We start from the raw sequence: 16,406 nt of genomic DNA on the forward strand, positions 1-16,406 counted from the left end.
AAATGGTTGTATTTTTTTGTTGTTGTTTTGGTTTTGGTTTTCTTTTTCCTACAAAAACAGGGGCAGCGTATATGTTAAACACATCCAGTATGATGCAGGCTCTTTCAGACAATTAACTAATTAGTGCACGGTTTCCTGGTTCCATCAGCAGCTCAGCTCAAGCCCCACTTGCTTCACTGCAGCAGACACACTTCCCCCTGAGAGAGTACAAAAGACCCATGACTGTTGCAGCACGGTGTGCGTCTGGGTGAATAGGCATCTATTTGTACTGACACCGTTACAGGAGCACTTCCTAGCATCTCTTGGGAAATCTTACTTGAAGCAAAACTGATTCAAATCAACTCAGAGGGAGGCATTGTCATGGCTATGGGGCTGTAAAGCAGAAGGTGACGTTTGTCACCTAAGACTGGAGTTAGAAAATATCCTGGAGATGGCAGTGTTGTGGAGAATAGCAGATTTGGTCTCTACTCTGTCAGTAATAAAGAAAATAACAGGTACTGATTATATCCAAATGGAGAAGAGCAGCAGTAAGTGCAAACAAATAACAAAAGGGGAAGGGAAGAGGTTAGGAATATCAGCTGGGAATCATGAGTGAGATTTAACTGAAGAAAAGGAGTATGAAGCAGTGAAGGCAGAGAAGAAAATGTGGGACCTCAAGAGGCAGGTTTATGCTGCAATGGGACATATGAATGGGATGTAGCAGGATATTGCTGTGGGTGCCTAAATTTGCTTGGGAACTGGAGTGGTGCCTCAGGAGGCACAAGCGTGGTGATGATCCTGGGCAACTGTTGGGTGCCTAAAGCCTAGCCAATGTAATCTTATTGCATTAAAAAGCAGTTCATCTATAAGTAGCCAAGGTGAAAATCTCATAGTTAACTACTGAAAGGACAAAGGTCCTATCCAAGTTGGTGATCCTTTTGCTGTCAGCCGCAGCACCATGGTGAACCATCAGAAACAGCTGTGAAAAATACATCCAGCTCCATCAAAGTTCAGCTGATCACCCAGCTCTCACCTGCTACCAGCTGCTTTGGTTAACAAGTGATTGGAAAACCACCAAATCAGATGTTTTATACATTTGGGCTCTGGATGGCCTTATGGCCAGGTCTCCAGGCTCAGCACCTTCTCAGGGTTGTGTGAGAGCCTGGTTACCTTGTTCAGGCTGAAAGCTGGACAGGTAAGTGACCATTGCAAAGCTGATGGATGCACAACCATATGCAATGACCAGAGGTTAGGATGGAAGGGTAGGATGGTCTGACTTGCAACAAAGAGGAGCAGGTGGAGTTTGGGGAAAGCAGTATGGAAATTCTAGTGTCTCTAGAGCTGCAGAGTTAAAGGCTGGTAGATATTCTCTATGCTGGACAGTAGCTGGGCAGGTCTGTGGTTATGGTTAGGGTGACAGAGACTTTGTACACTTGGTAGCTGTAGCTTTTCAGGTCTTGGAGATTTTTTTCTTTTTCTCCCTTAAAGACTTCTACTGGAAGCTGAACAGGGCTGAGCTTTCAAGTATTCATTAATGAAACTGAGATGGTCCAAAAAGGAGTAGAAATGACCTAGCAACCCTTTGGGTTTGTGTGCAGAGAAAGGTGTGAAAAGGCACGTGCCACTTGGCTTGGTTAGAGGGAGAACAGAAGAAACAGGGGGAGGAGGGACAACCACATCTTTACCAAAATATATTAACTGCAGGGCCAGGATCGCACCCCTCAGGCTACAGAGAGTGCTGTTCTCACACACTTATGCTCACAAAGACTGGTTTCAGAGGCTGTGCTAAGGGAAAAGCAAAGCAGGTTTAAATTCTATCAGGTATCCTGGAGGAACACAGAGACAAGGCATCAGCTATTCTTGATAATGCCCGCCTCAGGGCCACTCTTCCTTTGGAGTCATGCCTGCTGCTCATGGACTGTTATATCCTTCCTTGTTCCCATTTGATTTCTGCCCCTCTGCACTGATCTTTGGTCTCCTAACTCTATAAAGCACCTTCAACCATCTCTGGGACAACAGTGCTATAACTCAAACATCTTTCTGTGGCAATTGCAAGAGTTTGTAGGGTTCCCAGAGCAAGGATTTTAAGACTCAACTGGCCAAAAGCAGCAGGAGCCACAGCTGAGGGATAATTCACCTTTAGCAGAGAGATGCAATCATTGATCTACTGTTCTGGTTTTATCCCTGGCTTAGTACACCTACATCAATTATACTAATTAATTCATCATTGCAGTAGTATGTACCTGCTCTTAACTGATGGTCCTGATTAACTGCAATGTGTGAGTTAATTTATTTCACCAAAGACAAGCAGTAGCCCTTGTTCCTTCCTGAGCCCTTACTGAAAGCCGAACTTTTTAATATATACTCTTTTAATAAGGTATACATTGCATTGGATATAATGTTCTGTGATATATGTATGTGAGTGAGCACATACGCTGTGGTTTTCACTGCAAATGAAGAATATTTTTGTTTACGTGGGCACATGTCAAGTGTGAATCATCTTGTGTTCTCAGCTGCTCCTCTTCAGGGTTTAAAAAAATGCAGACCCCCACATACAGCTGTGGTTATTGTGCTGGGGACATGGCTACTTGAAAGTCCTTCAAGTTCAGAGACATCATGCCTAAATTTGTCTAGGGATCTGGACTTAGCTAATTCATTTTCACCAGTACCCAGGAGTCTGATTTCCATCACACTGACAGGAGGAACATCAGAGTCCCAACTGAACAGCTGAGCAGTAAAATCATAAAATTAAATCAGGGTTTTTAATGAGGACAAAGGAGACTAGAAAATATGTCACATCAGTGGCTTTGGGCACATGCTTTACTTCACCCTCACTGAGAACCCCTCAAGAAGACCCAGTGAATGTTTTCAGCTGCAACTGAAAGATTTTTTCCCTGAGAGAGGCAAGTATAGGGGGGGTATTTAAATATACTGCCTATCATTGTAAAATGATATTTCTGCTGAATTCACACCAGACACTTGTGAGAGAGCTTGCTGCAACAACTCAGTGGGTGGGGGGAAAAAAAAAAAAGCAAACATCAACATGAATATACTATATAAAGCTCGTCAGGCTGAGTAGCCACAGCTATTAGCCTGAGTGGGCATTTAGAAAAGTGGGACTTAAATAAGCAGCATGGTGAAAGTGTACCACAAGCTGTCAATTTCAAGAAGCCCTTTGCAGCGCTGCATTCATCAGCCCTGCCTTTCTTTCCCTGTTAATTCTCTTTGCTTTGGCTTCTTCTGGTTCAAACTCCCAGTTTGTAACAGACTTTTCTGAGGACCCCAGAGTTGCTGCCGTGCTCAACCCAGGACTATATTTGCAAATATGTACCATATTTGTAAATGGAACCAAGAAAAGTTGAGTAAGAAAGAAAAAACATGATGACCCAGCCTAGTGAAAGGCAAACATAACTGGTAGGCTCTTTGAGTTTACTCCTTGTAATTCTGGCTGTGTTCCTATGGCACCATCAGGATGGTGCCAAAGACATCACAGACCTCAATGGCTGGACCCAAAGATCCTCTCTCCCAAGCATGGAGGGGTTCCACTGATGGGAAATGTATGCCCTGCTAAATAAAAGGCAGAAAGCTGGAGCGTTTAGATAGGACACGAGGCAGTCATTACCACTTGGCCTGAAGACCTCAAACTGGGTCCTTGGTTCTTTTTAATGGAGTGCACAAGCATAAAAAGACTCAGGACCAAGGAATTCATGTGCCCACACAACAGCTGGGTGCAGAGATCCCCAAAGTAATAGCAGTTTAGGTAGATCCATAGCTGGAGACAGCACACCTTATTATCCAGCTGTCTTCAGGTTAATATGGGGCTTAACTCGGGATCAGCACCATGCCAAGGTTATTCTTGCAGGAAGATCCTAAAACAACTGATCCTTAGCTATTAGGATGTACCAGCTAGCTCAGGTACCCCTGCCCTATAATTAATAGCAAGGTGTCCACCTGTCTTCATGTGCCAGGATCTCAATAGCGAGGTAAGAAGACATCTACCACAGACAACTATGCCACTACTAGTTATGTACGCTTCCCTTTCAAATTGGAGAGAAACCTGTACTTTTATGATACACTCCATCTCATATTAGACACTAATATGGGGAGGAGAGGGCAGCATGCCATCCACAACTCCAGGGTATGCTCCAGCCTTCTGCATTCCCCACAATATCCGCCTTTCTTTCATGGCTATCCAGAGAGGACACCTCCTTCCCTCACAGGATTTTCTTTTACTGCTCTCATGAGAACAGAAAAAGTCCCTCAACAGATCAAAGCCAAACCAAAACCAATCCATCATCCAAGGAATAGCGAGTGTTGCAAGGCTCCTTGTGTTAACTAACCCTCTTCAAAACATGTTTCAGAAGTGATTTATCTTTTCCTCTTAACACTTTTAAGCCAGTTGTCATTATAATGAGCTAGAACAGCAAGTCTACAAAAATTAAAAAAAAAAAAAAAGAAAAGAAAAAAGAAAGAAAAAATGGGATATCTATTTCCTCTATCATAGAACAATAAAGATTTAGGTTTAGCTATGCTTGTTTAGCTGTTGCTGGTTTCAGAGTTTTTTTTCCTTTTTTTTTTTTTTAAGAAAAATATAACACACAACATTTGTCTTCCTTTCACAGGGAAATTGATTGTTTGAAGGAACCAAGATTGATGCACCTAATATTTACAAATGGCACTCACTTCTGGACACTCTATTTTCTGGTGTAACCTAATAAGAAATTGATTTGTTATTTGCTGGGTCTTCACCATGTTCAACAAATTTTAAAATATTTATATATGTATATTAGTACTAATCAGCCTTCAAAGTGATGAGCAGACTGACTAGAATTCTAATAAACTCAAATTTTGGTCCTACAATATGTAGTAAAAAATTATTAACCTAAAATTTTTCTGTCATTCACACACATATCTAGGAAATATTTCTTAGTTAAGACTAGCTTTTCTGGAATAAGCAAGAATATGATCACTTTCGTCTGTGATCATCTGTTGTCAGCCGTGCATCCCTCAGGCTTTTTTGTTACTCTTGTTTTGATTTATCATTTGATCTTTTCCATTTTGTCATCTTTGAACACAACTGAAATCCAGCAATGAGGATCATATGAATATAAGTACATTTTTGCACGCATTAAAAGCTGAAAGAATTTAATAAGATGCTTTCCTCTCTGTCTCCCAGAATGGAGGATTCAGTCCTGATTTACCTGGCTCTTCCCATGGACTTCTGAAGGTCAACACAACCATGCTCCTTATTGAGGCAGCGCTGAAGACTGATAGAATTTGTAGTCCCAAATGTGGGCAATACTCACAGAAATAGACTTCCAGTAGGATCAAGATGAGGGAAGATGAAAGGTTGGCTACCTTTGAGATGAAATACTCAATTTGACCGAATACTGAAGTGGGAGCTGGGCCCTGAGAGCTGGAAAGAGGGATGTATGCTAGGTTTGTCATGTGGTTTCATGTGGCTTTATTTTGGTTTTCTGGTCCACAAAGCTGGTCTCAGAAGTACATGCTTTCCTATAGTCATGAGTTTAGGTCCCAAAGGAAGCCATGCCCACAAGCTGTGGCATGGATCCCAAGAGCACAAACCCTAGGGCCAACCTGTCACAAACCTGAGCTGAGACCCCGAAGGTGGCATGGGCTCACATAGCCTGTACGTGGCACAGGCACAGCTGTGAGGGCTGAAAGCAGAAGCCAAAGGCTTGGGTCTTGTCTACAATAGGTGTGATTTGACAAGGCTTCCATGAAACAATAAGTCAGGTTGGAAGGTACATCAGGAGATCACTGGTCCAACCTCCTGTCATTCTTGCAGGTAGGTGCCCAAAACTGGAGGCAGTGTTCTGGATTTAGTTGAATGAATGTCAGGTAAAAAAGGGGGAGGGATTGATTTTTATGACTTCCTGGCTATACTTGTGCCAGTACAGACCAGTATCTTGTTAACCCTAAAGATTGCTAGGATGCACTAATGACTGCTTTTTTCTGTTTTTTTTTTTTTTAATATTATTTTTATTTATTTATTTATTTATGGTTCTTTTTATTTTATTTTTTATTTTATTTATTTATTTTATTATTTTATTTTGGTTTATTTTTTTCCTCAAAAAACCCTGGGGCTGCTTGGGTTTCCTGGGCTGGAGACTGCCTTACCTGAATCTGTCATTGCTGCTTTTGTTCCCACCGTGTTTCTGTGATCACAGCACTGCAGTGAATAGCTGCTTGCTTCTCAGCAGACTTTCTGACAGGTGATTCCTTTATAACAGAGATTTAGGATAAAACAAAAATTGAGTTCCCAGTGACACCCTCCTTTTCTCCCTCCAGCATTTCAAGTCTGGGTTCATTATCACCTCTTTAATTGGGTAATTATAATAGAGTTGACAATCATTTGGTGCCATCCAAAGGCATGTTTGATCTTACTTTTAAAATATATATAAATATATATGTATTATTTTTTTTAAAGCATAACAATTAAACTTCCCCTCCTTTGTCACACCCTTTCCAAGTAAACCAGGGAGCCCAAAATGGGTATAAATGTGTGTAGACCTGGGACTAGCCCAGTCTTCAGCCATTACCTGACCTGAGCAGCATCATGGCCTCTCAGATGCACATTATCAAAGCCAAAAAGGGTGATGGGGGGACTCAAGTAGAACAGCATTTAACAAACAAAGAAAAGGATGACCACTCTCACCAAGACCAGTTGTAGCATAGGACTGGCTACAGCTACATTTAGTGTGACTGTGTTGAGAAGGGATGTGGTGGATCACTTCACCAGTGCCACCATGGGAAAAGGAAAAGCAGAAAGAGGAAGAAGCTCTTGCTAGCAGACTCTTAGTCCCAGGAGTGAATAATATTAATAGGCTGCCTGCAATCTATTAGGAAATGGAATTAATTAGTATCTTTAGATGAGTTTGTTTTGTGTTCTTTTAATTATGCACACAGGAAAAAAAATACCATCTGCCCTTTTGAAAAAGAGTAAAAATGCAATCAAGGAGGAGCAGATGCCCGATGAAGGCAAGCAGAACTGCAACCCGCAGCAAAACTGGTCACAGCAGAATCTTTAAGTGTCACACCATTTCCTGCAAGCATATTTTAAATGGCCAAACCATTTTTTCTGGACCCCCTGAGAGATAATATTTCAAGAAAGATTTTCCATGCTGCAGGAAGTCTCTTTCATCAGTGCTAGAAGATGGTCTGTTTTGGTAACAATGCAATTCATTTGGGATGTGCTCAGACTTCTGGATCCCCTGAAATCACTGAATAATTGAGGTTGGAAGGAATCTCTCTACCTCTGTTGTTCAGAGCAGGGTCAGACATTACAGGTTTTTTTTTGGCCATGTCCAGTAGAACTCCAAGGGTAGAGTCTCCATGACCTCTACAGACAACCTGTTTCAGTGTTCAATCACCCTCATAGTAAAAGGCTTTTTTATGTTTAAACAATTTCATATGCTTCATTTTTTTTACCCTTTCCTCCTGTCTGAACAGTCCCAACTCTCCCAGACTCTCAATGACAAATGCTGTAGTCTCTTAATCACCTTCATGGCTCTTTGATGGACTCACTCCAGTATGTCCATGTCTGTTGTACTGGGGAGTCCAGAACTGGACACAAAATCCTAGATGTGGCATTGACAGTGCTGAGGAGAAGAAAAAGATTACCTCCATCAACCTGCTGGTAAAGCGCTTCATAATGCTGTCTAGGATGCTGTTGGTCTTCTTTGCCATAAGGACATATTGCTGGCTCTTTTTCAGCTTGGTGTCCTGCAGAATGACCAGGTCCTTCTCTGCAAGAGAAGGTGAGACACCTCCCACCAGCCCAGGCTGCCCCCAGCCCCATCCAGCCTGGCCTTGGGCACTGCCAGGGATGGGGCAGCCACAGCTCCTCTGGGCAGCCTGGGCCAGGGCCTCACTACCCTCTGAAGATTTTCCTCCTAACTTTTAATCTAAATCTACTCTCTTTTTGTTTAAAGCCATTCCCCTTGTCCTATCACTACATTCATTGACAGAGTCCCTCATCAGCTTTCCTGCAGCCCCCTTTAAGTACTGGAATGACCGGTACACTGTCCTCCTCCATGTAACCAGGTCCTCTGCCCCTTCCCTAGCCTTCCTTTTGATGATGATGCACAGGTAGAAACCCTTCTTACTGCAATTCATATGTCTTGTGTAATTCAATTGCAGGTGGGGTATGAGCATGTAGGGATAGTATTGGGAAAGCTAGACTGTGTATCTCTCTTTCTCCTAGGTTACCCCATCTGACCATGTTCCCACCTCTTATACATTTTCCTTTCCATGTTTTAGCTTTATTGGAAGCCTCTTGTTTATCTGTGAAGTCCTTGTGCTATCTCTGCTTGTTGTCCTGCACGTATGAAGTCCCATTCTGAACTAGAGTCCATTCAAATCGCGAAACCCAACAAGCATTTCCACTGAGAAGGAAGGAATTTGCTCCACAAAGGCATGGACACAAGTCATTTCCCCAGAGGAACATCAGAAGAAAAGCTTTAATCTCCCATCTAACCCTCTGCATATAAAGTTACAGGTTATCCTTTGCTTTGCAGAGGTTGCACTGTAATAATTGAGTCCTTTATCTATAACTGCCTCCATCCAGGCTCCCTGGACTTTTGCAATGACAATAAAAGTTAATAAAAGCTTTGGAATATATTCTTACGCTGTATTCTTATGTTATATTCTTATCCATATCCTTTCTCCTTATGGATCTTTTATGGATGATAATGCATCCTTGGAGATTTCAGATAGTTTGATAGCAGGGATGAAACCACCTGGACATTTAATCACATCCAGTACACGACATTATGCACAGTACAGGTGATAAAATCCTTTCACGTAATATATTTTCCAAGAGTGGAGGGGGAAAACGGAATTGAATTTTTTTTTTTTTCCGTATTATTAATTGAGCACATTGGCCATGTTTAAAAGGCAGGATCTATTGAATGATGAGCCTGTGATGGGTTCATGGGAACCAGTAAATCAGCATGGTTCCTGGGACTTTCCCAGCCATATAGAGACACTTGATATCAAAAAGGAAATTGCTGTGATTGTTATACAATTGTGGATCACATGTGGAAAGCTGCCAGTGCTTTTAAGTTACACCATACATTTTCTTAGACTTAATTGAAAAAATCCAGCAGTGGTAGAGGGAAGGATGTGAATTTTAATGCAACATCTCCTTCAGTTGTTAGAAATTGGTGTCATGGCCTGATGGTAAAAGCTCTGAAACTTCTTCGTGAGAAGTATTCCATTGGCACAAGTCAGACTGTTGCATGAAAGTGACTGTGCAGCACAAGGCACAATAGGGAATATCAGCCGAGTAAAGGATCTCTCAAAATAAGCAAATTTTCTCCAAACGGTAAGCAGTTCCAGTCATTCCAGAAAAATATGGAGGAAATCTAGCTAGGCCCATTAAATAGACTTTCTGTATTTCTGCTGGTAGGCTGGTTTACAGTCTAGAGTGATGGGCTTCAACCCCTCCTACATCCAGGTTTGGTTTATAAATCAGAATTTTTTCTTCTAGAAAATGCCCATCCATACAGCAGCAGCTTCATTTCCCTTGTTTGCCAGGAATCATCACTCCTTGCAAGCCCGAGTTGAGGATAGAGCCAGTGGCTGAGTGAAGCACATTTCAAATCGAGGATGGTCATGACTGAAGAAAGAACATCAGTCACATCAGGCCACACCTCTCCTCTCCTGGGATTTTGCTTGTGTGGAGAACATTGTCAGACAATTGTCGGACCCAGTATTTTTGGACAATTCCTGTACTAAAAAAGTTCATAAGAAAACTCAGCTCAAGCCTTCGCCCAAGCAATCACTACAACAGTTATTTCTTTTGGGGACTGCTGAAATCTTTGTCCCAGTACCTATATGCCCCTGGTATTTGGTTTATGAGTCACCCACTGGACTGAACCATCACAACCCAAATATTTCTTTCTAAATATTTCTGTCTGCCAGACACACAGTCACTGGATCAGGTCTTAAACAATCATGCTCAACCTGATGTCTTTTAGGAATGGTGACACTATTTTATTTGGGTCTGTAGTAGAAAACCACTGGGCACTAAGATCCCTGATTAGCTTCACTGCCATTTGAAATGGATTTTAAGATACACCTCACAGAAATAGCTGCTATATATATTTAGTGAGCATTGCTTATCATGAGGTAATTTCTTAAGGCTATATGGAGATATACGGGGGCATGTATCTGTATATATGGAGCAGACAGAAAAGAGCTGGAAGGTTTGATCCGATTAATTTCATGCTCCAAAAAATGTCTATTTTAAACAATGAAACAACAGCAGCAGCATTTGTCTTTGTTTTAGGATCACACTGAGTGGCTTAACTGTGCCAGATGGTTAGTTCATGTCTTACGAGCGAAAAGAAATGTCTGTGAGCTCTCCCAGACCTGAATTTCCATGTTGAGACACTTCTGACATGAAAATAATGAAGATGCTGAGATGAAAGTAACTCAGAGGACATTTATTCGATTTTGTACTCAATATACAAAGAATACACCAGACAACATGTCACAAGGGATAACAGCAAGGAAAGGACTGAGAAGAAGGAAAATACCATAGTAACTTTCGCCATCTATCCAGGTGTTCCAGGGACATACGGGTGGGAGCTTACCTCTGCATCACGAGCTTGGAGCCAAGGATGCTCTGGGGTGTCCCAGGAGGGGTGCAGTGCCCTGGGATGACACCTGGAGCTCATTGCTTTGGCTTCTGCTCCTCACTGCACCTGGCTGCACGGCTCAGCATGGCACAAATCCTCTGCAGGTACCCAAAGGTGAAAGGGTATTTTATTTTAGGCTGCCTTTTAGGCTCTTTTAGGCTGAATTTTCTCATAAAGAGTGAAGTGAAACTGAAAAATTTCCCTCCGTGGCATAGCCTCTAGATATTTCCCTGTTTTGTGTTTTTCTCCACATCAGGACAAAAGAAATGCATGTTTTTCTTTTTGCAGGATGGATGAGGGAGCGACAAAGAAATTCAATTTGGAAAGGTCAGAACACAACAGATGTCAAATGCTCTTTTTGACATTTTCAGCTGAAGAGAAATGTTCCAGCACGCCTGAAATCAAAACCTTTCCATTTGGTTTGCTGAAAGTTTTTGTTTTGAGTCATGTCAGCATTCAACTTTGTTTTCTCACAGCAGCACGTGGTCTTATGGGAGCTGTAGTTCAAACAGAAATACTCACATTTCCCCCACCCTCTTCAAACAAGCTTCCTGCTCATGCTAATTACATGTTAATTATAAGGTAATGTATTTGTCCATGACACACCACATTGTTGGCTGGTAGGAAATTAACATAGTTCCTTACTGGAAATACAGTACTCTGTGGAGATTATTTTACTGGTGAAAATGGGGCTGAAATTACCAGTCCTACCAGGCCATACACCAGTAGAAAACTGCAGTTTAATATTTGCTAAACTGTTACCAAAAGAAACACATTCTGATTATTCCAGAAGTTACCTTTTTTTTTATTTTTTTGTAAATATTTCTGAAACCCCCCAAATGTTTTCTAAAATATTTATACAAATATAGAAGATTTTTTTGACTAGAAAGATCTTGTCCATCTGTAATTAGAAACTATGTGCCCAGCCCTCACCATGGCAGTTGTTAGACCTGTTAGCACAATTCAGATGCACATGAAATGCCCTTTGGTTTCAAACAAGGCCAGAGTTATTTTCTGTTTGTTTTTGGTTGGTTCATTCACTTTTTGTTGATGTTGTTGTTTGTTTTTTTTTTTTTAATGTTATAACTTGGAGGTAGAAGTCCAAGAAATTAGATGATTTTAGATTCAAGATTTTAGGTTCCAAACTTAGAAGCAATGGGGATTTTGAGGCTTCTGGATCCAGCATGAGAGAAATGATCCCTCCAGGGAATTTAGGCAAGGAAAGTGGTAAATTGGCAGTCTAAGACAGAGGGTGTGATCCTGTGGGCACCTGAGCTAACTTTTGGGGAAGCTCCCTTTTCCATGCTCATCATCTCTGCTCTTGCTTTCTCTCCTCCCCTTTCTAAAGACTATGAGCTTTCTTCTAAACTAGTTCAATCCACCTGCAAAGCCATCAAAATAGGAGGCTGCATGAGCTAATGCAAGACATATAGGGAATACAAATGCATGTCCAGGATGGGGGTGCTGTACGGGTAGAAAACAGTCATCATTTTGATTGGGTTGCTGTTCTCAAAAGGGCAGCTGAATATTTAACAAGTGAAGCCACAGGAAAATAAGCAGAAAATAAGCAAAAGAAATATATAAGAATTAGAGATAAGGCAAAGCATTGGATATATAGGGTGTTTATTTATAGATTCATTAGCAGTTTATATGGAATAAATAGCTCACTAAAAAAAAGAGGACAGTCGTGCATGTGATGGTGTGAGCATACATGACTTCTAAGGTTCAGCTACTAATTTATAATAGAATTCCTTCAGTCAATAATTTTCTGTGTTGTTATGATCCTATAAATTACCCTTTTCTCAGAAAGAAAAAGACTGGAGTGAGACAGACAAGAGATGACACCTGCTGAAAAGAATAATACAAATATATTCCCTTTTTCTAGCCAGTTTAAAGCTGCTTTTACTTCACTTTAATAAGCAGAGGAATAAGACTCTGCAAAATTGTCTGTAATTATATGACTATTACGGTGCATCTTCCATGAGTGAGCAGGGCAATCGTCGAGCCTCGCGAGTCTCATCTAGTCTCACTAATATATTATGTTGTCTGGATCCTGCTATTGCAAGAAAAACCCTGTTGGATGTCTCGATTATCTTGTACTAGAGATTCCTCTCTAAACCATGTTATCAATGGTGTAAAATCAGGGAATTCTACACTGAAACTGCAGGAACAATATTGGTTTGGGCTAAATATGGAACTAGCTTATCAAAGCCACTTATTCTCATCATGTTTCCTCTGTGCTGGATTGATTGAATGGCATTTTTTCAGGTTTTTGTATTAGGTGCATTATAGCACGGTTTCAGATTCCTATATTCACTCAGAAGAGCACTATTTATGTTACTAACACTCATCTTGTTTCTGCAAAGAATAACTGCTCTTATACACCAAATACCAATATTTAATGTAGTTAAAACCACTTTTCAACCTCTTTATTCATTCTGTGGACTTGTACACTAACAAGTATACTTGTTTGCACTTACAAGAATAATACCACCAGTATAGCCGAACTGCCTGGACCAGCTTTGTCAGTCAGATCCTACCAGGCTAGCCATGACTTCTAAGTCCCTGTTTTGACCCTCAGTCAACTATCAATTACTGATTTGGGGTGCCTTGACTTTCAGAAGACTTGATGTCATCACAAGCACTGAAAAAAATGACTACATCATATGGAATTAAAGCATAGATATCTGAAAGGTAGAAACACCAGGGACGATGTCAGAAAGAGAAACTTATTTCAGATGCCACAGAAATCTTCCCACTGGCTAAGACTGTCTAGCTTTACATTACTCTGAGAGTCCAGACAGAAATACACATGTCCTTGGACTGCTGCCCACTCAGTGTTTCCAGTACTGGTGCTTCTTCCAAAAGCTGGAAATCCATGGAAAAAAATCATAGTGACTTTTGTTGGAATCTGGTGGTCTTCTTGATTATCAGCTGAATTTAAGGGACTACTGAAGCCAGGGGCAGTGTTTTTCCTGGAGCCCTTGCAAGTTTGGCTTTCTACCTGTGACACCTCTTCTGAAGCAGCTCTGTGAAGCAGCTGGAGCTGTCATCTTGTCATTTGGAAGGGCTGCAAGTAGGAACCCATGGGAAACAGCACCAGACATCCACTGGCACACTACAGGGAGGTTATGAGTGTTAGCAAAGCCTTGAGCAGAGGTGAGGTAAAGTAATTTTATTATTTTTTGAGCCTTGGCTGTAACTGTTTCAAGTGGACCGTTTCTTTTCCGAAGCACAAAACCAATTTCCTTCCCCTGCCTTTTAGGATGATTCAGGCTTTCTTCAATCTATTTATTCTGTTAGTTACTAAAAGCTGTTAACTTTCAGCTTTTGAGCTTGAGTTTTTTTTGATTTTGTTTTGTTTTTATACAGAAATTCATCTCCTCTTGATGTTTTTGCTTGCTTTCAAAAGCTCATTAAAAATAACAAGGAACAAATTGGGTGGAAAAATGAATTGTTGAGGAATCATCCTTTTCCCGTGTCAATCTGAGAATACTGAACCAAATGAAAACTTTCCAATTCACAAGGAAAGAACAGACCCTTATTACTGGAATACCCTGGTGATGTTTTTTTGCCTGGGAGGTGACAAAGTTTGTTGATAACAGCATAGGAAGCAGTGCAGGTTTTCCTGGATCCTGTTGCTAGAACAGGCATGATATTAATGCCAAGATGTTATAACTGATCCTAGGCTCATGTTACATCTATACCTTGGCAATGGTTAGTGCAACTCTTACGTGACTCAATATAAAGCAATTTAATTTGCTGGTGGACAGAATAAGCATGCCCAAAGGGGTTACTATTCAGCCACCCTGATTTCAGCATCTACAACGGGATTATCTCCATGTGAGGTGGGTGCCTGAGCTCCTCTTATAGTCATGGGGATCGAGGTGGGATTCACTTCCCCCTCCACAGGCATCTAGACACCCTAAAATACGTCTGAATGGGGCTGTGGGTATTCTAATCAGTTACACAAGGTTGTCTGAGCTGTCCTTGAGTAACCTGCCTGACCTCCAGCTGCTGGTCCGTGATGGTGCAGGTGTCCATTAGAGCCTGTGTGACATCCACCAGCTCCACATGGGTGCTTTAAACACCCATGGACACCTCAGCTGACACTCAGTACCTATGCAGGGTCAGCTAAGTCCAGCCCATAGCCATGCAGAAACATTTCCTTTGCAGCCATTAAATGCAGAAGTGTGGCTGCAGGAGTGCCCGTGATCTGTGTACTGGCCACTGAGCAGCATCTCCTGTGACTTTCTTACCTCCTGAAAGCAGTTTGTGGATAGCAGTTTGTAGATAATCAGGATGGCTTTTTAATGTTTTTGGCCAGGATGGTTGGAGAACTTTGTCTTTATTACAGCTTTGGGAATTCTTCTCACAAGATAAACACTTTCATCTTCTAAAGCCACTTGTTTTTTTCCCAGATATTTTAAGCAATGAAACAGTTATTGAAGCAACGTGGCCACCAAAATCTTTATCTTGTGTATTTGACTACTATTCAGGGTAGTTCCTCAGCCTTTCAGACTCTTTGCAAGTTGAGATAGATGAGGTTCCCCATTCTCGCAGTGGATCATGTTATGTTGCAAGGATCAAAGCAATGGAAAGGTCTAAGCAGCTTCAAACCAAAGGAAGCAAACCTCTGCATGTGTACAATACTGAGTTAAATGGCTCCCAAAGGTATGAAGAGTGCTGGTTTGGATTACAGAAGAAAAACTTTCCAAGCATCCTATCCTCCACTGAGAACATTAAGCTCTTAATTTCAGCTAGTTCAGCTCTCTTCTTTACATGGTTTGCCTTTGTGATTATAGACAAATTGCTGAGAAGGTTTCTGAGAGAAATAGATATAACTTAGGACTTCCCTCAAAATTTAATTTTTGTAATATGCCTCTTGGGAAAGGCAATGAAATGACTGAAGAAAAATAAACCCGTCACTGTTACACTATTATGGCCTGCAATGCTTTTTCTTCCAGAGCCAGTACATACTAAGGAGGTAAAATCACGTAACAAAAACATAAAGATCCTAATCCAGAGTTACAGACTTCAAATCGGATTCAGAAGCCTGGAGGTTTAATTCAGCCTTATGACTACAGGAGGAGTTCAGGATTGAAACAAAGCAAAGCTCCAAGGAAAATATATAGAATCTCTGACTTGTTTTGTTTCTTTTCTTTCTCTCCTTTTGCTCAGAAGTAAGGCCACTCATTAGAAGTGCCATGATATGGAAGAACACAAGGTGAAAGGAGTTATTTGGGAAGTGTTTACTTTATCTCTCTTTATGAGGATGATCTCAAGCCCACTTTCACTGAGCTCCTGCGAACCATGCGAGCCTTGTAACCTGCACAGGGGAATGGCAACAGTGATGGAGAGCTCCCATTATTAGGGCTAGCACAAGAAGCGGATTGCTTTTCGCCCTCTGCTCGATCTGGGCCTGAGCACTGTGCTTCATGCAGTGATCCCTCATGATATATTGGAGGGAATGACAACAAATGCAACAATGTCATCCTCCGACAGGGTGGACTGCCATGCATGCTGGGGCAAATGAAAATAGATGGGGTGTACGTACATCTCCAAACAGTAAGTGCCGTGGAAGTAAATCATCTCTTATTTCTTCATACATCTTCTCCAGAGCTGTTCACTATTTTTTTAGGAGCAAAACTCCCCTAGCAATGCTAATTTTCTTTCTGCTATTCCAGATGTGTTAGCATCATTTCTCCAGTTAAGACAGAAATGCTGAATATCCCCCCTCGCCCCTATGATACACCTCCG

At 41.4% G+C, this 16,406-nt stretch overlaps 2 long non-coding RNA genes across 2 annotated transcripts; both read left to right on the plus strand.

Annotated features, from left to right (window-relative positions):
• Positions 1 to 1,035: 1,035 nt before the first annotated feature.
• LOC308187998 lies at positions 1,036 to 5,312 on the plus strand. The gene is made up of 2 exons (XR_013945058.1): positions 1,036 to 1,174; positions 5,156 to 5,312. It is a non-coding gene; the product is annotated as an uncharacterized lncRNA (long non-coding RNA).
• Positions 5,313 to 7,714: 2,402 nt separating this feature from the next.
• On the plus strand, positions 7,715 to 8,809 carry LOC308188001. Its single transcript, XR_013945061.1, has 2 exons — positions 7,715 to 7,760; positions 8,263 to 8,809. It is a non-coding gene; the product is annotated as an uncharacterized lncRNA (long non-coding RNA).
• The last annotated feature ends 7,597 nt before the right edge of the window (positions 8,810 to 16,406 follow it).

This window comes from Anser brachyrhynchus, assembly GCF_964034855.1.
Source record: "Anser brachyrhynchus genome assembly, chromosome: 1".
NCBI classification, from domain to species: domain Eukaryota; kingdom Metazoa; phylum Chordata; class Aves; order Anseriformes; family Anatidae; genus Anser; species Anser brachyrhynchus.